Source organism: Pinus tabuliformis, chromosome 4_1 (genome assembly GCF_031772625.1).
Source record: "Pinus tabuliformis cultivar Carrire ecotype Pingquan chromosome 4_1, CPIR1, whole genome shotgun sequence".
In the NCBI taxonomy this organism is placed as follows: Eukaryota; Viridiplantae; Streptophyta; class Pinopsida; order Pinales; family Pinaceae; genus Pinus; species Pinus tabuliformis.
The window spans coordinates 497,497,648-497,516,123 of record NC_142303.1 but is presented as its reverse complement, the minus strand read 5'-3'; positions in this window follow the sequence as shown (position 1 = coordinate 497,516,123).

The following is an 18,476-nucleotide window of genomic DNA, read 5'->3' as shown; positions in this document are numbered from 1 at the left end:
TGCATGATCCGGGAAATGAAAGTTGGTCCATGAGCTTGACCATTCTCCTTCATGCGGAAAACACATTACTCTAAAGAGTGAGGAGACTATAGCTCTCATGCAATATATATAGTCTCCTCCAAGGAGTAGGTTATAATCCAAGGGTCCTTGAACGACCATCACGTTCATTTGAACGGTCTTCCCTTTCAATGTTATGGGCACATTCGGGAGGATCCCTAAAGGTCGACTGGTTCCTTTATCAAAGCCCGATAGATTTCTCATTTCAGGCAAAAGCGCTGGCGAACCAAGCGCTTTCCAAGCAATAGAGGAAAGGATACTCACAGATGCCCCCTCATCAATGATAGTGCCAGCCATTACCATTCTGTATATTTGAACGATAATTCTGAATGGTATGCTTGCTGGCAACCGGGGTCTGCCTAGTTGGTTCCAGTCAAAGGAAACAACCAGGTTGCTTGGTGGTGGGACCGAATAGACGACGGGATATCGCTCTGACGAACTTCCTTCCTGCGATAAAGGAATGGGGGCATTTCCCCCTTGTTCATCAAAGTTAGTGTTGATGAAGAGAATTTGGACGGTGTCGTCTTTATTCTCCTCTGTGATGGTATCATTCGAAGATAGAGCCTCTGAAGGCAAAACCGGGTCAACTGCCGTATCAACCTTTTGACTTTCGTCAGGCATGGATCGAGACGGTTCATCTTCAATGATAGGTGCTTCGGCTGACCACCTGGGCGGGCCAGCCGGGTTCTCAACTAGTGAAGGACTTGGCAGGAGTTTTTGATATCCAGGAGGAAGTTGCGCTCATAAAATCAAGCGATCTTCCAGAACTCTTTTAGCCTTGTCTAAGAAGGGACAACAGTGGATGGCGTGATCACCTTCACACAGTTTGCAGGGAAATCTAGATTTCCCTCTCTGTCCTGGGACTTCACTTTCACTAGTCGACGGTGAGCAGTCAACATGGCTATCAGAGGTTGATGCTACCGAATTGTGCAAACGAGGAGACCAGCCCCTTAATATTCAAGGGATACAGGGACAATCTCTGTGGAAATGGTCTCCCTTGCATATGACACATGGCGATTTAGGCCTGGTCAGTTCTGTGTGTGGATTTTTGTCAGACGACACTTGTTTGCCCCCAGTCGCCTTTGGCTCCTTCTTCTTCTTCTCTTTCTTCTTCTTTTCCTTCTTCTCCTTAGGAACTTGGTTTTTTGTTTTGCCAGTTCCGTCAAGCGAAGAGGAAGGAGGAGAGGAAGATGAAGTAGAAGGCTGGTGGGCAACTCTGGTCTGGTCTAACTGTTGACTCGACTGTTCAGGAATGGTGATGTTCTAAACGACATTGGTTGAAAAGAGCCAGACTGGCAGGCCAATTGTCAGTCCTGGAAGCGACAATGTGGCCATGTGGGGCGCACCAACATCTCCGCAAGAGGAGAAGGGACTAGGATTTCCATCAAGGGGAATTCCTTGGTTGGTGTGCTCCATTTTTTCAACCTAAAGATCAACGCAGGAATTAAAGGGTGATTGTTCCGTTTAAAATAAATTTTAACGACGCTTAGACACAACTTGCTTTTTCAATTTTAAAGAGTCGAGAAAAAGCTAAAGATGACTCTAGTCTCCTTCGATGTTTTAACGAGCCCGAAGTGAAAAATGCTAGGATGGAATTTTTCTGTTATAGAGTCTGAAAAAGGTCAAAAGGAACTGCTCTGGAGTTCTAGGCAGAGGGTGTGCCAAACTTTTCGCAAAACCGCAGAATACGTTTTAGGGTACGGGCGGTCGATCTTCTTGAATGTTGTGTTCATTGCATTGCGATCAGTAGGGCGGTCGACACGGCTTCCTAAGGATAAAGGGTTTATGCCTATAGGGGTCTCCCAATATATACGCGACGGTACGTGGGAGCACATCCGTACTGGCGCTATCGTCCCTCAGGAGGAATCACCCACCATCCACGGGATCGACAGTCACCAGGCTTAACGACGCTGGAACATGTCTCTAGCCTAGACCTCTATGTTGTGCGTTATGTTGCAAAGCGTTGTTAAGTTCATTCAATTTATTTTAGGTTGATCTTTTTAAAATTTGCCTTTCAAGGTTCACCACAAGATGTATGATACAAATTCCTAAATGCAGTCTAAATATGATAAGCAAGCTTTATATCTTTTCAACTTTGAAAATCCTAGCTACTAAGGGAAAAGAAAGACACCATCTTTTCTCAAAGAGCAATCAACACACTCTAATGCACTTTTCCTAAATCCAACATGCAAACTATCAAATGCAAATGCACAATGCAGGTGTTTGTTTTCCGCTTTCTTAGTATTGATGCCTACACAGAAAGCTTTTTGTACAACTTTGAATTTGCTTTTAAATGATAAACACAAACAAGTTTACTTTTTTGAAATCAGAGAAGATAGAAGAGATTACAACACTTAACGATTTTCGAAATAAAGACTTGTTTCGACACTTAAAGGAGACAAATTCAAACCAATAAGCAAAAGTAAATGCATAATCAATTTGCAAACAGCCAATGAACTCTCTTCTAAGATCACAAACAACAGATCTGAATCAAGGGTTACAGGATGACTATTTCACTCATGCAAAGGAAAACTGTAAATGATGCCACAAACACATAAAAACACTCACAGTCTTTTTGTACAAAAGGAGGCGGAATCTAAGCAGAGAAAAGGAGTTATCAGACTGGTACCTAAATTGGTTACAGGCTGCAAAAAACAGAGATCAAAACAAGGCAAAACAGAGCAGAGAGCCCTAGCTACACAAGGACAAACTGGTTCAGCGCAACCTCAACACAGGGGTTTTGACATTCAGCGCAAGTAGCCTTCATGGGACCTGCGTTGAAATGCAGAATCCCTTCACTGGGTCTGCGCTGAAGGAGAAAATCTCGTTTCTCACAGGTTCTGGGTCACAGATTGCTACTTAATCAACTGTTTCAGGCCAAATAAAAGCAACAAGCAAGGTGTAATCAAAGGGATGCTTTGAAGGGCTACTAAGATCTATCACAAGGATCATCAAATCATTTGTGAATCCATTGTTCAGATCATAGGCAAGTCCAGTAATTGGATCAAAGCAGCAACTATCTACTTTGCATCTGGGAATAGCAGATGCAGTTCGATTGTTGCTGTCAAGTCTATGAAATAAACAATGATAGAAACACAAATAAAATGACTAAACAAATCTCCCCAGCGGAGTCGCCAATTTGTTGTGGGGAAAAATGCCTATGCAGGACGATCCTATCCACCTAAGGTGTGACAGTGCCTTAGCAACAAACGAGTATAGCTATGCTGGTTTCTTCCTTTATGAAATGTGAAAAAAGAGAGATCAATAGACTTACCGGTGTCTTCCGTTTGTCCCTCGATCCGGTCTCTCTTCTCTTTGGGTGTTCACAGCTACTTGCCTTCTAGCTTATCCAGCTTCAACTTCCTGCAAGATCACAAGAGAACAACTACTTGCGACAAGAGAACAGCTACTTGCGACAAGAGAAGAACACTACACAAAGATAGATTTTCACATTCATAACTAGTTTAGGATTAGAAATAAACCAAATACACTAATACATTCATACATCAAATACATCAGCATATAGGAGAAACCAAGATAGCTTTATTGATGAATAACAAGGTTCAGGAAGAGATACAACCCAGAGGGCTCCAATCCAGCATCTCCTTCCCAGCAAATGGAATTCCTCTCTTTTCCCCCTTCAAAGCATTAAGCACCCAATGATTCCAATCTCAAACCAACAGCAATTCTTTGCAATAACAAAATTCCAGCCTCTAGATCTCATGGAGGAGAGATCCATATATAGATGTTTGGAGAGAGGATGAGTCAGCTTGAGATCTGACTAGTGTCCTCTCTCTCTGTCAGTTCTTGAGTCCACTTGGAGATTCTTGCTTCCACTTGGAGATTTGGAACCTCTTACTCATCACCAGTCGAATTCCCTGAGGCAAGTGTCATTTTGGAAGCTTCCTGGGTTTTGACACCTTGAGAAATGAGCCTGCCACTTGTCCATTCTCGTTCAGCGCAGGTAGCTAGTGTTCCAGCTGACATTCAATGGAGGTAGCCAGTGTTGGCTTTGACATTCAGTGCAAACAGCTAGTGTAGCCACTGAAATGATCCTGAATTGACTTGTTTTTGAGCGGTTTCTGGTGGAGAAATTCTGTGAATTGCTGTGGTTTGTTAGCCTTGTTCCTCTATGGGTAGGAACAACATGTTTAGGGACTTTGGATCCCTTAGATTATGTACATTTCATGCTCAATGCTGTAAGGCACAAAAATGTCTATAACACTTCTTACTTACATTCTATTTTCTATTCCATTTTGCCAGTTCCTTATCTTTATCAAGCTTATCTTTATGAGGACATTTGGCTACATAATGACCGACTCTTCCACAAGAAAAGAATTTGAAATGTAGTTTACCTCTGAATCTTCCAGAACCTTGTTGAAGGTTCTTAACAAAGTTTGCTTCTTCCTCTCCTTCTTAAATGTGTCCTGATTCGTTGAGCTCTTCTCTTCCTGAAGCCTTGAATGTAGCTTCTCTCATATCTGATGGACCTCCTTTTCTCATTTCAACAACAGTTAGGATTCCGTGAAGCTGTGTCATAGTCATAATCTGAAGATCCTACTTTTCTTCTATGGCAGAAACTTTTTATTCAAGCTTAGAAGACAAGGATCTTAAGACCTTTTCAACTAAAGTAACTTCTTTTATTTTTTCACCCAAGTTTTTCATGCGATTGACAATCTCATCTATACGTAGGAAGTAATGAGCTATACTTTCATCATTGTTCATTTTGAGAGTTTCATATTGAATTCTAAGAGATTATAGTTGTTGGTAAGGTAAATCCCCTCTGCGGACAGAGGCGATCCCACTAGCCTATCACAGAACTAGCCACAAACAAACCACGCTGCTACGCAAGTTCCTAGTTATGCATCAAAGGTGAATCAGGAAGACTAACCTGGAGTCCAACGCTATGATTGAAGCAGAGTTGATATCCTCGCTCCCTTGCTCCAATAGATCATAAACGGACACCTGCACATGCAAAGGAAGAGACATATACCAACGTAGAAACTACCAAGGCACAACTATATTTCAGTCAGAAAGGAAATAAATCAACATATCACCATGACAGATAATGAGATTGGAACTATAATAGCAGTCGCTCATCAATTAATAAATAGGAAAAGTTACAACCATTGTTCTGACGTCGACCCTTCTCCTGGTTGGGTGAATAACTATATGTGTCTTGACATGCATCTCCTCTCCGGCAGCATAACCTCTCTAGCACTCACTAGCATTCCTCCAAGAACTCAACATCCAACACTCCATGACCAATAATCATCACTACTATAACTCGATCACCAAATCACTAGCATAACACTAACACCAACACTCTAGCTTGTCCATTGCATAATGACAAGCTTAGATAGATGGAGAAGGGAGGAGGATGCAATGAACCTGGACACCTTTCGCAGATTAGCAAAAGCCATAAAGATGGATAAAGCTCGACAAAAGACTGATTTTCTATCCTCAGAAAAGCTCCATGTAATGAAGGAAACAACAGTCGGACGTGCATTAAGGCAAAAAGCACGACTAAATTTGGTTGGCGCGACTGTTGCTCTAAGACAGAGCGCCAATGGTCACGCCCCCTTTTGAGGATCTCCATCATTGGCGCGGGTAAGATATTGTGGACTTGCGCCAATGGAAAAAGAGCACTTTTTAGGGATGATCTGCAGAAGGTGTCTTCAGGGAACATGGAGTACATACTCAGGGGAACATAATGCAAGTGTTTTTAGACTTTGTCACTTCTTATAACTCCCGGGATGGGTCCTCCAAGGTACGACAAGAGGGGTAACAGGGATGGTGACAAATTACTGTGTAACAGATGCCCCCTAAAGCATGAAGCCCGAGAGGTGGAGAGGGGTGAAATGCTTTACAAGAACACACACATAAGAGCACACAAGAGCACATATAGTTACTGCCGCCGAGGAGCTGTATTAAGAGACATGACTGATAGTTCAATTACATGATGTACATGGTATGGTCGCAGCCATCCATAAGAGAGTACATAAATAATCTGGATCCATAGTATGGACGCAGCCATCTGGTTAGGATCAATGATTTGACTCAGGTATGGTCGCAGCCATCTAGTGAATGAGTCAAGTATCAAGAATCACGCCTAGATTACAACAGACACAATCCAGGGTCTTGCGCTCCATCTCGACCCGAACAAGAGTACAAGTCCAAGCATGTGAATATATGAGCTGAAGTCGAACATGCATGAACATCGCCTGATTACCAGTCAATAATGGAAACTGTTAACAGACGCGAGAGGTACCACCAATAATGAGAATGGCCCTCAAGGTACTATAGGTACAATCTACGGCGTGTGAATCAATGATCTGAAGTCGAACACCCGTAGAATCATTCGATCGGAGGCCAATGATAAAAACCTCACGTCGAACACGAAGAACCTGCCATTGAGGCATGCAGGCTCCAAGGCACCGGAAAGGAGTCTCTAGATCAATTCCCTGGATAATGAGTTGAAGTCGACAGGGAGTGACCTTGATCGAAGGTGGGCCATAATGTTTCCCACATCATTGACACGGGATAGAGAGATGAAGTTGTGAATCAAGATTGTGCGAACTATCAGAAGGAAGTTGTTATTTCAGAGGTCAACTTCTCTTGAACATATCGGCGGCACATTAACGGAATTGGCAGTATTTGACATCAATGTATCAAAGGTCATTATGACGAGGCAATGAGTGAATGAGAGGTCAAATAGGGTACCCAAATCCATGGAAGCAAGTGAAAGATATGAGATGAAATATCCCCACCCCGGACACGAAAACAAGAAGTGCCATGTTCAAGAGCGACATACTGCCTTTACGGTAATAATTATGGTTCAAAATTTTCTTTTCCCCCCGCCATTTCTGGCGAGTACCCCAGTTATTTTTAACAAGCTTGATGGGGATAGCATATGCTTGTATTGTGATAAAATCCGACGTCATTAAGTTTTAACGAGTCTGACAAAGGAAGAACTCGGCGCCTTTTCATGTTTAGAGAGTTTGAAAAGACAACAGAAAAGGAAACTCCAGGGATGTCCTTTTTCGTAAAGTTGTGTCTCTCGGGCCCGAAAAAGTATAAAATAATACTCGAAAGAACCGCCCGATCATTACGATCGAGGAGTACTTTTCATGATTAGTGACTTCGACCTGAAAAAGTAAAAAAGCGGTCAAAACCACGTCGTTTTGTAACCACTAACGAGTTTGAAACGACAAAAACCCGGTAATCTTTTTATGTTTTAACGGTCGACAAAAAGAACTTAAAACGACCGCCCCTTATCACCATTTAACGAGTCAAGAGGAGCGACTCGGCAATCTTTTCCTCTTTAAATGGTCAGAAAAGAGCTGAAAGCGACCTTGAAGTAACCTTTTCTCGTGTTTTACCGAGCTCGAAAAACCGAAAAAAAGAGTTCATTATGTTGCTCGAGTGGCACTAATCCCTGTCAACACACAAAAACAGCGTAAAATCCTACTTTGACATAAAAATATTCACAAAAATATGATTTTAATGTGTTTTTTAAGCCAAAAGAAGTTATAAATAGTGAAATAGTAAAAAATAAAATTACTTTTCACTTTTTACCTTGTGAGTTTACCGTTGGAGGGTTTTGGGTGCAAATTTCAACTGCTGATTGCGACCAATCCAGGAGACCATTCGAGCCGCCGTTTGAAACAGGTAAGAGGCCTCATCCTTAGCTTCATTTTTATTCCATTCTTTCAGTTTTCCATCCACAGAATGATCCTCTGCAAGGGGTATTGCAAAAAATAGGGTTGCGCCCATTGGCGCGAGTTTCCCACGCGGGTTCGCGCCAATGGGCTGTTTTTCTAAAAGGGGTCGCGCCATTTTCGCGACTGTTTGTAAAACAGTCGCGCCAATTGCGCGAACCAATTTTCACATAATTTTGACCGTTGAAACTGCAATTTTCTTTGATTTTTGGTTTCACCATTGATCTTATGATGACATTTTGGTGTTTTGGTTGCAGGAATTGGTCAAAATGGCTATAGAATGGAGAGAAAGGGAACATGAGGCCATAGATGCTTTGGCATTGGAAGATGACGCATGCATGGATGCTTTGCGAGATTGTGGTTTGAAAAAATTCTTCCTTACCTCATATCTACGTGCACAGCCCGAGTTACTAAGGTTTATTGTGGATGCCTGGGATATTGAGGATCAGGTATTCCGCCTGAAAGACCAGACATTGGAGTTGGATGTCTCTGATGTCTATTTTATTACTGGACTATCTCGGCGGGGCGCACGGCCCATCTTGACCGGTAGTAGACCTTCTGGGGAAAAGATGGGGGAGGTAATGGCCAGAGTTTGTCCTGGGGCCCATTTTGGATCCAATAGTGCCAAGGTGGACATTGTCACTATCCCAGATTTGGTGCTACGAGTGGTACTATTCACTATCACTCGGACGGCTGGGGTACAGGCACCCCACGAGGCCAGCAAGAATCACTTTCTGCTGGCAACTGAGTGCCTACACCCTACATTATTTGATTGGGCCACAGCAGTAACAACAAATATAAAGGGGCAGCTTACCAAATGTAAGCGTGATGGCAATAAACAGTTCGGATATGGATCCATCATAGTATCATTTTTTCTGGAGCGGCTACCGATATTCCGGATCCCAGGAGGTATAGTGGCAGATCCAATGCCACGGGAGCCGAGATTGGCTCGATGGGCACCACTTATGCCCAGAGGAGGTGGGGGCCAGCAGATGTCCTGGAGGCCTGAGTTCTTCATTTGGCTCCAACACTAATTGATCGTCGTGGAGGACTGGCCCTATGCGGGCACTGATTTTACTGGAGATCCAGACCTCCCGTTGCCTGAGGGAGAGGACTGGGACGAGGAGCTAGGTAAGGACCTTTTATGTTTTCAATATTTTAACATATTCAAGTTTTTATAATTCATGTCTGTTTCTTACAGCATCTATATATGTATGCAGACGTTGGTGCAGAACGACCAGCCGACTTGCCTCACAACGTACGGAGAGTACAACCTGCAGCGGACCCTCAGGCAGAGGGTGACGATGATGACCTGGTGCAGAACCTCGAGGCACTTACTCGAGGGATCCCAGATTATGGCAGACTGGCGGACGTGCCTAGAGTGTACCAGAGGCATACGGTGGGAGTGTCTACTCGCGTCCATCGTCTGTTGAGACGTGTGGTGCGGGCGGTGACATGCTATCATGAGCATCACCGCGATTAGACGCCTAGGTTTCATTTTTTGCACGTTTTTGAGAGACATGTTGTCGACGGCTGTATGAGTTTTGGACATGTATTATTTTTTGGATTATGTAATGTGCGGGGCGCAAACATTTTGACACTCACGTATATATATATACATATGTTCATGGTTCATTATTGTGTTTTCATGTGCTTGCTTACATAATGTTTTAATTACAAATTATGCAGATGTCTATCTAATACGTGATTGGCCAATGCATCAGATAATGTGTTTAATTGTCTCGGAACATGTTGATATGTAATAAAATCAAAATGCCTTTCTAACAACCTTACACGTAAATACAACCTTAGTATATGATGGTTTCTGACGGAATATTGCCCGTTGAGCTGGTGGACAACAAGCTGAGAGTCCAGGTTTACTATCAATGCATGAATACCGAAATTAATTGCTCTAGCAAGTAACTCGACTACAGCACAGTATTCGGCAACATTGTTAGTAGTATGGCCTAAACACACACCCTGGCAATCTATTAGCTCGTTATGAGGATCGTAGATTACCCATGCCGCAGAAGACAAACTGCGGGTACTGCGGTAGGCACCATCAGCGAAACCAACATAAGGTGCATCCGGCATCTGCACAAGAAGCGAAAAACACAATAAGTGGCAGCTATGTCTCGAAAACCGACACACAACACACCAAAGTACATGTATGTGCATAATAAAATGTACCAGCATCACGCATAGTACTTTTTCAAGTAAAGCCCATTTCGGGGCTTCCCAACAGGGTTTCCTTCATAATCAATCAGCTCGTAGGCCCCTTTCTGCAGAACTCTCTTGACAATATAAGGGCCTAGCCACATAGACTCAAGTTTTCCTGCGCCTAGCTTATCTTTCACTTGATCATAGAGTAGGACCAAGTCTCCCTCAACGAAAGAACGCGGATGGACGGTCTGATCGAAATGAGTCTTGACTCGCTTCTTTTGTGTTTCGATGGCCAAAGAGGCCAAGCGACGAGTCTCATCTAACCGTTCTAGGTAAAGAAGGCATTCTTCTAACGGGGTAGTGTTGGGAAGCAGTTCGATGGCTAATTTCAATGAAGGGATTTCACATTCAATTGGAAGGGTAGCCTCTAGTCCATAAACTAGTTGAAACAGAGTGAAACCAGTGGCATCCTTCACGGAGGTTCGGTAAGCCCATAAGGCAGGGAATAACATCAAATGCCAGTTAGATTTATGCACACCAATGATACGTTGAAGCATTCTGACCAAGATTTTATTGACAGCTTCAACTTGACCATTGGACTGAGGGTAGTATGGAGCTGAACTATCATGTTGCAAGCCTAGCTGGGTTGTTAATTCCGACATCATATGATTACAGAAATGCTTTCCGTGATCAATGACAATGGCTTGAGGGACGCCGAATCGCGAAATAACATGATTGAATAAAAATTGCGCCGCAGTGTGACCGTCTTCAGTTAATGTAGGCATCGCCTCGGCCCATTTAGTAAAGTAGTCGACGGCAACGATGACAAACCCATGCCCCCCGGCCGAGCGAGGGTTACAGGTCATATAATCAATGCCCCATTTTGCAAAAGGGCCGACGGAAACCACAGGGTGCAACGGAGCAGAAGGCGCTCGCATTTTCCGCTGGTATATCTGGCACTCATGACAAGACCGGACGGCAAGGATGCAATCCTTGAAAATAGAGGGCCAAAAATAGCCAGCACGAAGGATTTTTTGGGCTGTAGCATATCCGGACATATGTCCGCCACAAGCGCCAGAGTGGCAGTCATTTAGAACCCGTTCAGCTTCCTCTAGAGTAAGACAACGGCGGAGAACGGAGTCTGCACCAAGACGATATAATGTATCTCCGATGATACGGTAGGGTTGAGATTGATGACGAATCCTCCGCCGAGCGTCTTTAGACAGACCTGGGCAGAAGGAGGACGTTTGCAGATATGTGATTATATCTCCGTACCATGGATCGAGGGTGCTAATGAGGAACAGGGTTTCATCTGGTATTTGGTCTTCTGAAGGCGAGGTTGAGGAAGACGATGGCAAAGAGCAAATTAACTCAGCGAACACAAGGGATTTCTTAGACTTGGCAGTGGTAAATTCCAAGTCAAACTCTTGGAGGATAACAATCCATTTTGAGTATTTGCCCCCCAGTAACTGGCGTGACAATATATATGTCATGGGGTTGCAGTCAGAAATGACAGTAGTAGTACGCAAAATAATATAATGACGGAAACGTTGTACAGCACAAACTGCGGCTAGTGCCAACTTTTCGATATAAGCATATCGAGTTTCTGTATCTACAAGGTTGCGGCTGAGATAGTAAATAACATGTTCCGTGTTATCATCATCAGTTTGGACAAGAACCATGCCGATAGTGGTATCGGCGGCAGCTAGATACAAGGTGTAGTCACGATAATAATCCGGAGGACGAAGCAATGGAGCAGAAACAAGTAAATGCTTGAGACGTTCAAAAGATTCCTGAGCTGTGGCATCCCAATGGAAAGGGATATCACGCTTCAGTAATCGCGTAAAACCTTTAGCTACTTCGGCATAGTTGGGAACAAAACGACGTAAAAAATTGGCTTTCCCCTGCAAACTTTGTAACTGATGCAAAGAATTTGGGGGGGGGAAGATTGACGATAGCTTCGACTTTAAGGGGATCCAAACGGATGCCTTCTTTGGAAACGATAAAACTGAGAAGTCTACCAGATTCAACGCAGAAGACACATTTGTGGGGATTTAGCCGGATGCGGTAGTACCGACAACGAAGAAAGATTTCGCGAAGGTGTTTAGGGTGGTCCTCACGTTTAGCTGAATGAGCAGGAAGATCATCCAGATAAGGTTGCACAATATGCCGAATGTCATGAAATGCATAAGACATTGCGCATTGGAAGGTAGCACCGGCATTTTTAAGACCGAAAGGGAGCTTCTTATAGGCAAAAGTCCCCCATGGGCAAATAAAGGCCGTTTTGTGTTGATCAACAGGAGCAATATTGATCTGGTTATAACCGGAGAAACCGTCCATAAAAGAATACATTTCACTGCCGGCACACTCGTCAATGATCTGATCAATGAATGGTGTGGGAAAATTATCTTTAGGACAGGCTTTGTTTATATCACGGTAATCAACACAAACCCGAATTGTACCTTGTTTTTTAGTTACAGGGACAATGTTAGAGACCCAATCTGTAAGAGGAATAGGGTAAATAAAACCGGCGTTAAGAAGCTTTTCTACTTCGGCCTTAATCGCCGCAGCCTTCCTAGGATGTACAGGGCGTAGACGTTGTTGAACAGGCTTAGCATCTGGGTACGTGATTATTTCATGCATCACTATGCTAGAATCAATGCTAGGCATTTCTTCATAGGACCATGCGAAAACATCACGAAATTCGCGAAAGAGTTCGGAATAAAGTTGAATCTCCTCTGGAGTACAAGTGACTCCGATATGAAGATGCTCGACTATCCCGGGTTTAACAGAGATGTCGAGGGGTTGGGTTCGTGTAATGTTTGCCATATTTCCTTCAGAAAAAACCTGATCAATTTGAATAGGCGTTTGAAGGATTTGTGATGGTAGACAAGGAGCAAACCGTTCGAGGCATGTCAGGAAATGCTGCGAGGCAGGGAGAAATGAGGAACGATGGTGAGAACTATACCAGGGAGGTTCCTCTAGAGACATAGTCTCAATAATAGCTTCGTCGGAGAGGAATATTTCTCCTAGAGAATCCGAAGAAGCCTTATCTAGAAGTCCTAAGGATGGAGTAAGCGTAGAGGAGGGAGCCGAGGCAGCAATGATTTCAACATAATTAAACTCGGCGGGACTCAATGGCATCTGGTCGCCCTAGGAATCTACTTGGTCTGTAGGGGGTACGAGCCACGGATCAGAGCCAGTAGCGATCATATTGACAGAGGCGACATTTATAGGAGGGAGTGGAAAAACACCCATAAGATCAGGATCTTTGAAAAGTCCAGCTCCCAGAGTCTTAGGTAATTTGGAAGTATGGTCCACGAACGGGATGGTGCCTTCGGAAGAAGAAGCAAAAAAGGAGAGCTGGTCAATGGTAACGATCTTCCCTTGATGAGGAAAACGGATGATTCGGAAGAAAGATGAAGCAACAGCTTGCATTGCGTATATCCAGCTACGTCCGAGAAGGAGGTTGTAGGTTAGAGTAGCATCAACGACTTCAACTTCCATCTCGACCGTCTTCCCTTCCAAAGAGATTGGTAAACATTGGAGTATACCGTAAGGACGGGACGCTCTTCCATCAAAAGCTTCCAAGGTGGTGGGAGATTGGCTCAACGTCGGAGATCCAATCGCTTTCCAACAGGCAACGGACATGATGCAAGTTGAGGCACCTTCATCAATAACTGTACGATGAATCGTCTTGGAATCAATAATTACCTGTATGAGGAAGGCGATTTGGGGAGGTAGTCTTAGAGTGTGGCGTTCTAAGTCAAAGGTTATTAAATCCGAATCGGCCGGGTCTATGCCCCCAATGGCAGATAGCATGGACTTCCTCTGCGAAGGGAAACTCTGGAGAACCTCTAAAGCGGACATAGCCGACGGAGTCTGTGCTAAGTCCTCAACGATGTTGTAGTGCTGTGCAGCACAAGCATTCGGATTATACGAGGATTTCTGGAGTACTCCTTTTGGAGGGGGTCGAAGAGGCGTTTCAGTGGTAGGTCTCTCAATGTGGAGCGGACCTGAACCGAACGGGGGAGCACTTGGGGGAACCTCAGGCTCCTTCCCGGCAGATGACGAATAATCCTTCGTTCGAGTACTGATATTAATGGGTATTGTACCAGCCATAAACACTTGAGAACCAAAGGAAGAGGGAGGCTGAGTAGGGTCAGCCACCATTTGAGTTTTTTGAGTGTGTTGGGTGGGAAAGGGCTCCTTGAGCACCGCAGGAGTCCCAGAGGTGCCTTTTAATAAACGACTAACTTCGGACCGCCTCGGGCAATCCTTGGTAAAGTGATTTTCATCGCAAATAAGACAAGGATATTTGGGTTTGCGTTTAGCGCCGTCCTCAGGTTGAGGTTTCGGGGTTTCCTGCTTAGGTTGCTCCGTCTTATTTTTCGCTTTCCCTCTTTTCTTCTCTTTCGAAGCCTTGCTTGCCGTATTAGATTGGACGGCATTAACCTCAGAAGTAACATTCGAACCTGGCGATGCCTGGGAAGGTTGTCCATTCGAAGCAGATGTTTTTTGCTTCGCAGGGTTCGTCGAACTTTTCTTTGAGGATGAATTAACCGAACCAATGATACCGTCAACAGTGGGTGTTGGCGGGGCTTTAGATGGTCCTTGTCTTGGGACATCAGGCAGATAATCATATAATGTACCTGACTGAGAATAAACCAAGTCAAGGTACTGAGCCCGAGCAATAGCTTGCTCTTCGGTGACACACGCCCCCATGGCGATATCCCGAGCTATCGGAGGCACGAATGAAGTCGTAAACCAATCGGTAAGAAGCTGGTCGGGAATCCAAAATTTGATCATACGTCTACGCCGTCTCCATTCATGGATATGATCAGAGATATGCGTAGCCGTCGTTTGTCTTAAGGAAGTGAGGAGGTGAGTACCCGTTTCGTATCGAACGGGTAACTGGAAGTGAGTGAGAAATGCCATAGCCAAGGAATTGAAATCTTGAAAAGACCCGCGATGAAGTTCGATATACCACTTAGCGGCAGAGCCAGTGAGAGTCCTTTGAAAAAGGCGAAGCCGAATTGAATCGTCAAGCCATGAATTAGATGAACACCACAAATGATAGGTCATAACATGGGCTTGCGGGTCTTCATTGGCTTTACCATCGAATTTTGGACAGTCACCAGGTATTTTAGTTGGAACTGGAGGCCAATAAGGATTATGAAGAATAGGATCATTGGTTAATTTGGATACATCTGGTAATTCCAAAGTCGCTAAGAATGGTAATTGAGGATTGAAAGGCATCTGGGGCTGTTGGTAGGGTGAAGCACCAGGATTCCAGCCAGGTGGTGGTTGCCCCCATAGAGTTTGTCCGGAAGGATTTACCCCTATAGTGGATTGGCCATAGGGATTTGTATAGTGCCCCCCAGCATAAGGATTACCAAATGATGCTGCAGGTGTGCCGTATTGCTGTTGATAAGGTTGCGAGGGATTTGCTTGCGGTTGCTGGTAGTTCTGGTACGGGGCAAACGAAAATTGCCCTTGAGGTTGTTGGTAGCCATACAGTGGTGGGGCTCCGAATTGAGTTGAAGGACCGGGCTGGGTTGGATAAAAAGTTTGTGATTGAGACCCGGCCTGCATTTGAAGACCAGATGGGTATTGGGGTCCCATTTGGGGCCACGGACCAGATTGAGCAGCGCCAATAGACTGTCCTATAGGGTGGGCTATCTGGCCAGAAGGAAAACCTTGTTGATGGTGAGGTTGGCCGATCTGTCCAGAAGGTTGTACCTGCTGATACTGAGGTTGGCCTACCTGCTGGAACTGTTGTTGCGCAGTTGAAGGTTATCCTAGCAGACTAGATGGTTGAGGGGGCCGGGCAGTTGGTTGGCCCAACTGTGTTTGAGGCTGACCAATCTGCCCAGAGGGTTGTGAATACTGGACAGTAGGTTGACCGGGTGGTTGAGTACCTTGTCCAGACATCGGACTATACTGGACATTGGATTGGTTCGGGTTAACATTTTGTTGACCACTTTGTCCAGCGGGATAACCTTGCAGGATACCAGGTTGGACTTGTTGAAAAGACTACTGACCTGAGCTACCAGAAGGTTGCATATAAGAAGAGGAAAAAGGAGCAGCAGTAATGAAAGGGTTTCCATAAACGGATTGCCCTAGTTGGTCTTGAGGGGGTTGTATTGGAGATTGCACAAATAAAACTTGACCACCATGGAAAGAGGTGGAGGTCCAATCAATTGACAATGGGACCGATACCTCAACAACCAGTTGAGATGACAAATATGGATCATATGGCTCCTGCATTGGGACATTTGTCATGGGGTCAAAAACTCCAAACAAAGCGGCTGAGGGACGACTATAAATAGAAGTCAAGGGGGTTGCACATACCGTTGGAGCGGTTGCGACGAAGGTAACAGATAGACTGCGACTTGGTGGAGTAAAAGGCTCCGTAGTAGGAAAAGTGTGTGATGACCAAATGGGACCTGTGAACGGAGTTCCAGAAGGCGTAGCATCTCTCAAAGCTTTATAGCCCAGTGGTAAATTTGTAGTAGTAGGCGTACTACTAACATGTATAGGGTCCGTTGAGGTGGGAATGTCACCGCTCGTTGCAACGGACTCATCGGTCGTTGTAGGAGACAAATCATCCATGTCGGATGAAACTGGTGGGACTGACCCACGAGGAGAAGGATGGTCCCAAAAAGGGATACCGCCCTCAAAAGGTTCCCACGTAGGGTTCCAATGAAACTGGTAAGTCTCGTCACCCGGGGCACGAGAACTAAGTGGTTGTATACTTAAAACCACAGGAAGACTCACCACCGGTATTTCGGTAGAAGACGAAACTGGTAATTCTACCAGGATGAAACTTGAGAAGTTTATCGAGATAACTCCTACTTCGGACTGACACAAACGAAAGCTAATTGGGTAGATGTTATCGTGGCCAATAAATTTTAAGACACTGAACTTAACCTTTTCATTTTTTAAGAGTCGAGAAAAGGATAAAAGATGACTCTAGTCTCCTTCGAATATTTAATGAGCACGAAGTGACGAGATGCTCACAGGCACCTTTTCGTTTAGGGAGTCCGAAAAGGATCAAAAGTGACTGCTCTGGAATTCTAGGTAGAGGGTGTGCCAAACTTTTCGCAAAACCACAGAATACTTTTTAGGGTACGGGTGGTCGATCTTCGTGAATGCTGTGTTCACTGCATTGCGAATCGTAGGGCGGCTGACACGGCTTCCTATGGATAAAGGCTTTATTCCTATAGGGGTCTCCCAATATATACTCGACGGTACGTGGGAGCACAGTCCGTATTGGCACCTATCGTTTCACCGTGGAGGAATCACCCAACCACTCGACGATAAACTACCAAGTTTAAAGACGCCGGAACACGTCTCTAACCTATACCTCTAGAGTGTTTGCGTTATGTTCCAATGCATTGTTATGTTCATTGAGTTCATTTTGAAGTTTATCTTTGATTATGTTTCAGTTTTTTGGTCCTACCGTATGTGATATCTCAAAAACTTCTTACATGCAAACTATATGCCAAAATTAAATCATTTGATTCAATGAACTCTATCTACAGGAGGGTTGAGATCTTTTCACAAACGAAATGATCACTTCAACAAAGATCCTAATGCAGCTAATAACAAGAAACGAAATTTTGTATTTTTCTTTTTAATAGCAACAAATAACAATAAATGCTAACTACTATGATGCAAGAGATTTTTTGTTTTTCTTTCCTTTAAGATGGCATGATGCATGTAAACAAATTCTAAGAGATATGCACAATCCAAGTTCAGTCAATGAAATAGAACCAATCCTAAAACACATAATGAACCATGCAAGCAAGGAAAAACACAAAGACTAGTGAAATCCAAAGAAGCTAGAAGTGAAGTATTCAGAGTATAGAAGATCAAGCTTTAACAAATCACTGAATAAGTGCAGAACACAATCAACAAGCTGACTGGATAATCAAGAGACCGAAACTTCCCACAGAAGGCTAGACATGCAAAGTCACTGGAAATAAGAAAACAGCTGAGGGATACAGGCTAAGACCAGTCAAGCAGAGGTTCAACACAGTTCCAGAGGATGAAAGAGATATATAAAGAGACTGAATGAGCTTTCCACCCACACACAGGAAAAATTTACAGAGCTGGCGCGACTGTCAGCCTGCAACTTGCGCTACCACAGAATTGGCGCGAGCTGCTCTTGAGCAACGTGCGCCAACTGGCGTGACTGTTAGATAAATAACCGCGCCAATTAAGCTTGCCAACTAAAAAGATAAATGATACGACCTCAGGTCGGGTTGACAGTGCTCAGATGGGTCAAACAGTAAAGAATCAACTCAAAACTGACTCAGGAAGCTCATGCACTCAAGCAAGCAGAAGAAAATTAACATGCAAGACAGAAATCAAAGAGTTACTCCCCAGTGGAGTCGCCAATTTGTTGGTAAGGTAAATCCCCTCTGCGGACAGAGGCGATCCCACTAGCCTATCACAGAACTAGCCACAAACAAACCACGCTGCTACGCAAGTTCCTAGTTATGCATCAAAGGTGAATCGGGAAGACTA